Below are 9926 nucleotides of genomic sequence, written 5' to 3'. Positions count from 1 at the left end.
CAGGGCGACCCCAAGGCCAGAGCATAGGGCGACCCCCAGGCCAGACCGTGGGGTGACCCCACAGCGAGACCCAGGGCGACCCCAAGGCCAGACCGCGGGGCGACGCCACAGCGAGACTACAGGGAGACCCCAAGGCCAGAGCATAGGGCGACCCCAAGGCCAGACCGTGGGGCAACCCCACAGCGAGACCACAGGGCGACCCCAAGGCCAGAGCATGTGGGCAGGTCGTCTGGCCACGCGGAGGCCTGAGCACCAGGAGGGCTGCACTCGGATCACCATCATTAACCTCGAAACGGAGGCTCTGCTGCCATGGAAGCCGTCCCCCTGCCCCCCACACCCGGTGCCCACAACCTACGACCTCCCTGACCCAGGTCGGCCTCTGGCGGGCCGGCACTCGCCACCTGGTCAGCTCTGCAGGTTGTCTGGCGTGAGGGGCGCCTGTGGTCCCCGCCCCCGCTCCTGCCCCTCCTGGTCGTGGGCAGGTTTCCATGCTGCCTGCGGCCTGCGTCCAGCCCTGTCCACCTGCGTCCAGCTCTTTGGCGGGTCCTGCTGGGCCTGCCGCAACTCCCCACGATGGTGACTTTGTCCCCAGCGGGCCTTGGGCAATGTCTTGAGTCAGTTCTGGTCGTCGTGTCTGGAGACAAGTGCACGGGCGTCCAGTAGGCAGGGGCCAAAGACGAGAGACACCGTCAACATCCTACAACCCGCAGGCGCCCACAGCGAGGGTGGACCCAGCCCAGACAGCAGCGCTGCCAGTGCTGAGATCCTTGCTCTGGAAAGCCCTCGGGCCGGCCACTGGGACCCATGTCCACGGGTCTCCCTGCCTGGGCCCCCGAGGCCGCCCTCGCCACCCCCACGGCCCTCTGCCAGAAGCCGGCGTGACCTTGTCTGAGCAGGTCCCTTCCCTGTGCAAAGCCCTCCAGCGGCTCCCCATGACCCTTAAATAAACCAAACATCCCCACTGCCCGCCAGCCTCACCCAGCCTGGCTTGTGACATCAGGTTCCACAGGTAGGAGGTGGGCTCGGACGGTGCTGACTCGATCATTCACTCGTGTGTGTGTCTGCGTGTGTGCACGTGTGTGCCCTTTCCCATCAGAATGCAAGCTCTCCCAGAAAACCGAGCGTGTCCACCCATTCCCTGCTGGACCCCAGCACCTAGAAGCGTGCTTGGCACACGGCGGCGGCCCTGTCTGTGGAGGAATGACTGAGGGAACGGGGCCCAAGGCTGCCCGCAGCCCGGCCGGTGGTGACCCGAAGCGTCGCTGTGCCACGGCCACGCTCCCGGGCTGTCTGCAGGCTGATGGCGACACAAAGTGCACCCAGGAACGAGCTCAGCATCGGCTCCGAGCCCGTCACCAGCCTCTGCGGCAGGAACCCCAGCTGTCCGTCTCGCCGTCAGCCCAGCACCGGGGGCAGTGGCTGCCCGGTGACACCTGAGTAACGACTGACGCCCTGGCGTGTGCTCTCCTGGCCTGTCGTGTGCTCTGGGGTTAAATCGTGCTGCAGCTGAACCGCTAACGCCGAGCAGCCCCCGGCGCAGGAGGGCGGGGCTGGGCCTGAGGGGCGTGTGCAAGCTGCGCCGCGGCTCTGAGAAGGCAGGACCCATCTCCTCCAGACACTTTTTATAAAAAGCTAATTCAATAAGTAACATTGCAGGAAGACCCATTCTAGGCAGGAGAGGGGAGCGTACGATATGGTTCTAAAGAACAGAAGAGTTAGTGTGGGCTCAGCAGACACGGGGCAGATGGCAAAAGATAAGGAAGGGTACGGCGCAGATGATAAACCCACACACAAGTGCGCACGCACACACAGTGCCGAAAGCACGCCAGGCACCATTCTGGTGTCTTCAAGTGCATTTTTAAAGCCCATGGTGACTCCCTGAGGTGGGTCCTATTTGCTGTGCCCATTTTACAGAAGAGGAAAGTAAAGTCCAAGAGGTTAACTAACAATCCCCAGGGGAGCAACACCAGACAAGCTGAGCCAACTGGAAGAGCACAGATGTGAGCCATGCGGGGGACTTCTTGGAGGAAGGGGTGGGAGGCTGTGGTCTGATGGAGAAAAGGCTGGATGGGAGGGGTCCAAACCCCACGGAAATCGTTCACCAGGGAGGAGGGGAGGGACTGGCTCTGATCCAGCTCTTGCTCTAGAGGACTTGCCATGTGACCAGCCCCTTCAGTCCTCAGGACGCCCCAGAATAGAGCTGGGGTTCCCGTCTCACGGACCAGAAGCTGAGGCCCCGCTTAATTAACTGCTTCCAGTCACACACTTCCCGAGCAGCGCAGTGACGTGTCTCTGACCTTCCTGACCTTGCAAGCTCAGGAGGCCAAAGAGACAGCCCGGCTGGGGTTATGGGACCTTCCTGGGGGCCTCTCCCCTCACGGCTTCCCGCCAGAGCCCACCCCATCACCAAGGGGAAGCTTCCTTTTCTCAGCTGACCGATGCCTCTGAGACCAGAGGCCCTTCTGTAACTATTTCTGGAAGGCTCTCTCCCACCTTCACCTGACTTTCTTTTTCGAGCTGTCTGGGTGTGGGTGGAGAGAGAAGAATAGCACCCTGTCTCTTAGAACGCTCCGCAGCAGCCCCGCTCGCCGCTGGCTCTCACGGGGTCCAGCAGGTCGTTCAGGGCACGTCTGCTTCGGAGAAGCCGTGCGCTCCTGCCTCCCGTCGCGGGGCTCAGCTGCTCCCGTCGGGCCTCCACGTGCTGTAGCTCAGTCGTGTCGTGCTCTTTGTGACCCCACGGACTGGAGCCCACCAGGCTCCTCTGTCCATGGAGTTTTCCAGCAAGAAAACCAGAATGCGTTGTCACTTCCTCCTCCAGGGGATCTTCCCGACCCAGGGATCAAACCCGTGTCTCCTGCACGGGCAGGAGGACTCTTTATCACTGGGCCGTCTGGGGAGCCCAGCTCGGGTCTCCGCTGAGCTGCTCAAGTGTCCGACAGACTGGCAGTGTTGACCCAGAAGCAGGTGACTCAAGACAGAACAAGGAAGAAGCGCTCGACCATTTATCCTGGGCGACCCCAGTGTCACTTCCAGCCTTTGCTATTTCTTAGCAGCGAGTAACTAAGCCCATACTCAAGGGGAGAGGACCTAAGGGCCACTGGGAGTCTGTGGACACATTTTATAAACGGCGCAGCCTGGCGGGCGAGCCTTCCGGGGCCCTGACCGCTGTCAGCGGAAGAAGCCAGCGGCCACTTGAGCGGCATCCTTGACGGCAGCGAGCTCGAGTCCCAGCGCGTTCCAGGGAGGCAGCCTCGCCTCGTGACTCTTTCTTTTCTGTTTTTATCATAAAATACATGCTTGTGGTTGAAAATCTGGGAAATACAGAAAAATCAAGGAAAAATAATAAAGTTCACCCGTCATCACACAACCTAGAGGCGATCACTGACCACACTGCCGTCTGTTTCCTCCCTTCTCCGCGCGTGTCGTCTTACACTGTGAGAAACGTGACGAGTGCACGCCTCTGTCTCCTGCTTCTCCATGTAATATTACTGCATACATTTTCCTTCGGGTCATTAAGAATTCTTTCTCTTTTTTTGACTGCGCCACAGGGCTTGTGGGATCTTAGTTCCCGACCAGGGATCCTACCTGGGTTCACAGCGAGAGTGTGGAGTCCTAACCGCTGGACTGCCAAGAACTCTTTGTATTGAGTCCGTTAAATGGCTACCACCTTAGTGCTCTTACTGACTCCCCTATTACTGGACTTTAGGTTATTTCTAGTTTTTTAATTATTTTTAACAACTCAGTGATGAGCGTCTTTGTTCCTAAAATGTTGAAGGCACTTTGGATCATGTCCTCAGCTGGGTTCCCAGAAATGGAAACACTGAACATTTTCGAGACTCTTGGTGTTTCTTCCTTCTGGTCTGGCTGCTTGAAGCTCTGAGTTTCTTGGTAACATTTTCTGGCTCTTGGATCAACTAGCAACTTGCATTTCTCTTCAAGCGACGTCAGTTCTGTTGTCAGTCTGCTCTCAAGCTCTGTCCTTCATCCACTCAGCAGATGTCCCCGTGAGGACTGTGTCAGGCGCCAGGTCAGGGCTCTCTGTGAATAGCAGAGCTCACAGTCAAGAGAAGTCTCGGCCTTTGCCTTGGTCCACAGGATTTGAAGCAGCTTACATGTAAAGCACATCAAGTAAATAATAAAAACAAGAAGGTCAGGACCAAAGACAAGAGAAACAGAACTCTATTCCCCACCAGAGTTAACACAGTTGCTGTAACTGACCCTCATAATGGCGTTGCATTTCCAGCAGCCGAAACAACTGGGATGGGTGCTCCGTTACAGGGCTCTCCCAGCCTGGGAAAGAGGGAGCTCATGTGTTCCTCCAGGAATGGGAGCCTTTCCTAGCACTGAATCCTGAAAGAAATCCTTGGCTGTGGTTTCATTATGCAGAAGCGAGACTGAGCAATGGAAGAAGTGATGTCCTCCGTGTGTTTGAGGTTTTATGAGACGATAAATGCAGGAGAAACTTCGCATAGCCTTTCTTTAGTGACCCTTCAGGGGCCTAACATTGAAATGCAACTTCATGAAGCAGACAGATAACTAAATAAAAGATAAACTCAAGTCTCCAGGTAAGTAGCCAATTGTGTGGTCCAAGTCAGTTCACGAACTTAGAATTCCTGGAAGAAAAAAAAATAACAAGACTTCAAGTTCTATGTATTACCTTGGCAAAAATTAAGCCTTCTTTAAAGATTAAAACCCAGTTTTGGCAAGCACTGGGAAAGCCAGCCCTCCCCTGCGCTGTGGGTGGGAGTATAAATTGGTACAATCCTTCTAGAGGGAAATTTGGCACAAGTAACAAGAGTCTTAAAAATGCGCTTACACACAGCAGTTCTGCAGTGGGGGACTTTTTTCCTAAGGAAATAATAAAAAATGTACACCAAGCCTTATGCACCAGGAGTTTGCCCTGCTCCGCTTCTTGGCCTGCAGTCAACATAGATGGGCCCACCCAGGCCTGGAAATCTCTGGATCTGCGGCGCTTTGGGGAGGCAGCCGTCTTCTGTCACTCATGTCAGCATCTCAGCTCTCTCTTTCTTTCTAAAATCTTTTATTTTGAAATCATTTAAGACTCAAAAGAATTTGCAAAAATAATACAGAGTTCCCACCTACCCACCACCCCGATTTCCCCACGGCGCCACAGCACACGACCCAAATCAGGACATCAGCGGAGGAGAGGGGCTGCTGCCCGACCGCAGGCGCTCCCGCCCCCCGCAGGTCTTCCGTGCGGCGTGTTTCTGGGAATTCGGTCGTGGGCACAGATCCCCGGGACCACCACGGTATTCAAGACCAGGGCAGCTCCGTCAGGAAACGCGGCGCCCCCGCTCCAGCCCCCGGCAATGGCTGAGCCTCCCGACCGGGACGCTGTCCTTCCCAGAGAGTTACATGACCAGAAGCACACAGCCTGCGGCCCTCCGAATGCATTTCCGCCTCGCCTGCTTTGCCTGTTTTCTCAACATCTCCGCCGACCCCGCCTCCTCCTGGCTCCTCCCAGCGGGCCAGGCCGGGAGGCCCCTGACCTGGGACCCCCTGGGTCAGCCCCGTCGTTGGTCAAGCCCATGGGCAGGCAGCTGGGTTCAGGCTCCAGGCAGGCCGGTCCGCTGTGCCCCAGGAGAGAAGCCGCCTGTCGGCGGGGGCAGCGCAGGGCGTTCCCGGGGGCCGAGGCAGCTGCTGTAACTACGTCGAAGCTTCTCGGGAAAACCCTCAGCGGCGGTGGCCTGCCTGGTCGTCCTGTGCCCCACTTTGCGGGCAGAACGCAATCTGGGGCTGACTTGGGGAGGCCGTGGGTCTTCTAGAGCCCTGGGGGATGGGTCCTCATGGTGTGAACCAAGCTCAGGAACCCCAGCGGCCTCGTGGCCCGGACACTGTGGGTTCTGGGCGAGGACACGTGCTGAGAGCCGCCTCCCATGACCTTCCGAGCCCCGCGGACGCCCCAAAGGGCTGTTGGGAGAGACCAGCTGGACATCAGAGAGGTCCTGGGGGCTTTTCAGTCTGAAAGAACGTCTGGCTGCATGGTTTTTCCAGAAGTCCTTATCCAGGGCTCCCTGGCAAAACACGGTGCTGCAGCAAGAACGATTTATAGCAAAACAGTGCAAATAACTAAGCTGACTTTGCAGGAAAGATTAAAGGCCAGAGAGGAGATGCTGGGAGATTTTATGAGGCTGAAAACACAGAGAAATCATTTGGAAGGTGGGACGATCTTTTGGTCCCCAAAGCCCTGAGTGATTTTGTGTCTCTGTGAAGCTTCCACCCCTCCCCAGGATCCTGACCCCTGACCCTGACCATGACCCCTCCCCAGGACCTCCACCCCAACCCCTCGCCAGGCTTGGCCAGGACTCTGCCAGGACTCAGAAGGAGCAGAACCCAGTCCCCTGCGCAGGGCTTTTCCTCCACAGAGAGCGACGTGGTTCCTGACGGCAGAGACTGCATCACTGACCGGTATGGCGGTAAGACAGACCTCTTCCTTCCCCCGGGCCGTGGACAGAAATCAGGACCGCCCTCAGCAGCCGGCCGCTCCCCAGAGCCGCCTCCTGCTCCGCATCCCTCAGGACGTGCACGCGGACCTGCTCTATTTATTTCGAGGTTTCTCCGCCTGACATTTCTCACCCCGACACGCATCTCACTGTGACATTTGGAGATTCGCTAGTCTTTGCTGTGGGGACTGTCCTGGCCATCCCGGCGTCCGGCGGCGGCCCTCGCCTCTGTCCTCTGGACACTGGAGCCCTTCACCCCCGTTGGCACTCCAGACATCGGCCAGCGGCCTGGGGGTGGTGAGAAGAGCAGCCTCGAGTAGCGCTGGGCGCAGGGGGCAGGTGGTCACCTCAGAGAGGAGGGAGAGTGGGGTGCCTCCTCCCCGGTGTGTCTCAGGACGCTCCGCTATGACCCCCGGAGCCACCCTGTCCCCGCCTCTGCAGGGCCTCTGGGGGTGTCGTCTCCCATGAGGGGACCCCCCCAAGCAGGGCCCCCCTCTGCAGAGCCATCTGGGTGTGTCCCGGTCCTGGCCGGCCCGCTGCCCGGCACCCGGTGCCCCAACGCGGGCCCCCCGCCCCTCCCCGCCCCTCCAGCTTGCCGGAGCGTGCCCAGCAGGCTGGTAGATGAGCGGTCAGGGAGCGCTCCCCTCCCCAGGGAGACTGATAAGTGGGCACGTGACGAAAAATCCTAAAAAGCTGCTGCTTCTCACCAGGCCCTGTGCTGCTGAGTGCTTCAAAGAAACTGTTTCCTTCATTCTCTCCACAAACCCTCAACTTGGGTGTTGTGGGCTTTGTGTGCCTGTTTCAAATGATGAAAGTGAGAGTCGCTCAGTTGTCTCCAACTGTTGGCGATCCCGTGGGTTGCACAGTCCATGGGATTCTCCAGGCCAGAATACTGGAGTGGGTAGCCTATCCCTTCTCCAGGGGACCTTCAATTCCCAACCCAGGAATTGAACCAGGGTCTCCTGCATTGCAGGCAGATTCTTTACCAGCTGAGCCACCAGGGGAGGTGAAACCAGAACTTAAGGGATCACGAAATGTACCCAAGTCACCTCGTGCTTGACAGACGACATGGACTCTCAGGCCCCTCTCACCTCGGTGCGCACGTGCTGGGAATAGTGAGTCCCAGGTGGGTGGAGGTACCGCTTGTGGAGTGGCGGGGCCGCAGAGCCGGGCGGCCCCCTGCTTCGAGCAGCCTTGGCCTTCCACCCCAGTGGGCCATCCATCATCATCTTTGTCTTGAAAAGGGGCAGGAAACAGCCTGAGCTAAGCTTTCTCCCCCGAATGGACATCGGACCTGCTAGGAAATGTCAGACGGTTTCTAGTGGATGGTAAGAACCGAGGGAAGGAGGTTTTCTCCTCTCCCCAGTGTGAGCAGTGTCTGTGATCTTTACTAGTGATGGCTGAGGCATCTGTCACTCGGAATCAAGGTCTCAGGAGCCGGAGGCTTCCAGCTAACCTGAAGCAGGCCCATGATTTGAGAATTTGCCCTGCCCAGAGGGAGCCCTAGAACCAAGCCCCAGAGACTCCCACAGACGTTTGCTCGCTCTGGAAGGCTGCCCAGAGCCGTGGACAAGCTCCCCGGCTCACAGGCCCCTGGGCCCAGCGCTGCCTGCTCCCAGCTACCCCCACCTTCGCCACCTGTGTCCTAGACGCCTTGTCCTGGAGATCAGCATCACGGTTCTCAGCCGCGAGGAGGGCTATGGCAGACTCACCATCATCATTTTAAAAAGGAAAATAACAGTTACTAGGAAGGATGTGGAGAAATTGGAAACTTCATCCATTACTGATGGGAATACAAACAGTTTGCCTCTGTAGAAAATTCTGTCGGTTCCTCAAACAGTTAAACGTAGAATTATCCTGTGATCTAGCAATTCTGCTCTGATGGATGTGCCAACCGAATTGGAAACAGGTGTCCCAATACATGTACACGTGTTCACAATCACACCATATTCTCAGCAGCCAAGAGGTAATACCCATCCGCCAGTAAGAAGATAAACAAATCGTGATACAACAGAACGTTAGAAGCGAAAGGGATGAGGGCAGCTGCCACGTGGATGGGGCTCCAGAACGTATGCTAAGTGTAAGAAGCCAGACACGAGGGCTGTGTCTCGTGAGGCTCCGTTTGTATGAAGCATCCAGACGGGTGGCTCCACGGACACAGAGGGCGCTTGGTACTGGCCGGGGCTAGTACCGGGAGGAGGTGTGCAGACGGACCGGTGGGAGGCCCAGGGCTTCCTCGCACGTTACTAAGGTGTCCCGCCTACAGCAGCCTGAGCAGGGCCCCGAGCCAGCGCCCGGTGAGAGGGTGGTCCAAGCAGCCAGCGTCTGTGGATTCGGTGAGAAACACGCGTCCCTTCCTCGGGGGTCTGCGCCCAGGTTTCTCTCTTCGGACCTGTTCCCTTCATCCCCTCTGCATCCTGAGCCCAGGAGTCACCAGGCAGGTCGTCTCCTGGACCAGCAGAGAGCAGGAGGGAGTCTCGGGTCGGGCTGCAATCACCACCTTTGCCACGCCGCTCTGCCTCCAGCGCGCTTCCCTAGCCCACAGGGAGCTGTGCCCGCGTGGGCCCTCCTCCCGGGCACCTGCAGACCCTTCCTGCCGAGGTCCCTGCCCCTGCCCACCCCACTCCGCAGCTCTCAGCCCAACCCGGCCTGCCTTTCAACGCTGTTTTCTTGAGCACTCGGCCACTTTCTCGGCTTTTGTGATGGAGAAAATCTTCATTTGGTAGATGGGCCCCCTGCCCTTGGAACTGTTTTATAAGCCAGAGTCTAGTTGCCAAGGGGACAGATACAGGAGCAGAGGCTGGACAGCTGGGCTGGGGGGACAGGGAGGGCAGCCTGGAGAGCAGCCAGTGGGGATACGAGCGGCTGCTCAGTCACCCAGCAAGGACATGCGCGGCTGTGTGGCCGCTCCCGGCCCAGGCCCCGCTCGGGGTGGGGGGTGGGGGTGGGGTGCAGAGCAGTCCTGTGGGAGCGTGGGGCTCAGGGCTTTGCAGGCCCCTGTGGGAGACCTGCCTGTCCCCCAGTGGGCTTCAGGAGGGCAGGGCTGTGAAACAGCTTGGACGGCACTGTGGGGGTGATCGGCAAGGAGGGCATGCAGTCCAGGTGCCTGAGGCGGGGGGGCCCAGGGCCCCTCGAGCGGCCGCGTCTACCCGAGGAAGCGACGCCCGCGAGCCAGAACGTGCCAGCCTCTTCGGGCGCCCTCATGTCCTTACTTCTGGGGCAAAGGCTTCTTGAGGCCTCTGCTTCCTCGTGTGGAACAGAAGGGACTCACCTCCTCGCCTGGAGGGTTGCTTGAGAGCAAAGGGCGGCGACACATGAAGGTGAGTGCCGCGGGGACAGGCTCCGGGCTGCTGCTGTCCGCCAGCCCCACAGAGCGGCTCCACCCGAGCTCAGGCCCCCGGCCCCCGCCTGCTGCCACCCACCCCCGCCACAGCCCTCCCAGGCCCTCTTCCCTCCCCCTGA

The sequence above is a fragment of the Oryx dammah genome, unplaced genomic scaffold (genome assembly GCF_014754425.2).
Source record: "Oryx dammah isolate SB20612 unplaced genomic scaffold, SCBI_Odam_1.1 HiC_scaffold_8, whole genome shotgun sequence".
NCBI lineage: Eukaryota > Metazoa > Chordata > Mammalia > Artiodactyla > Bovidae > Oryx > Oryx dammah.
The sequence above is the reverse complement of the archived record's forward strand: the minus strand, read 5'-3'. Positions refer to the sequence as shown.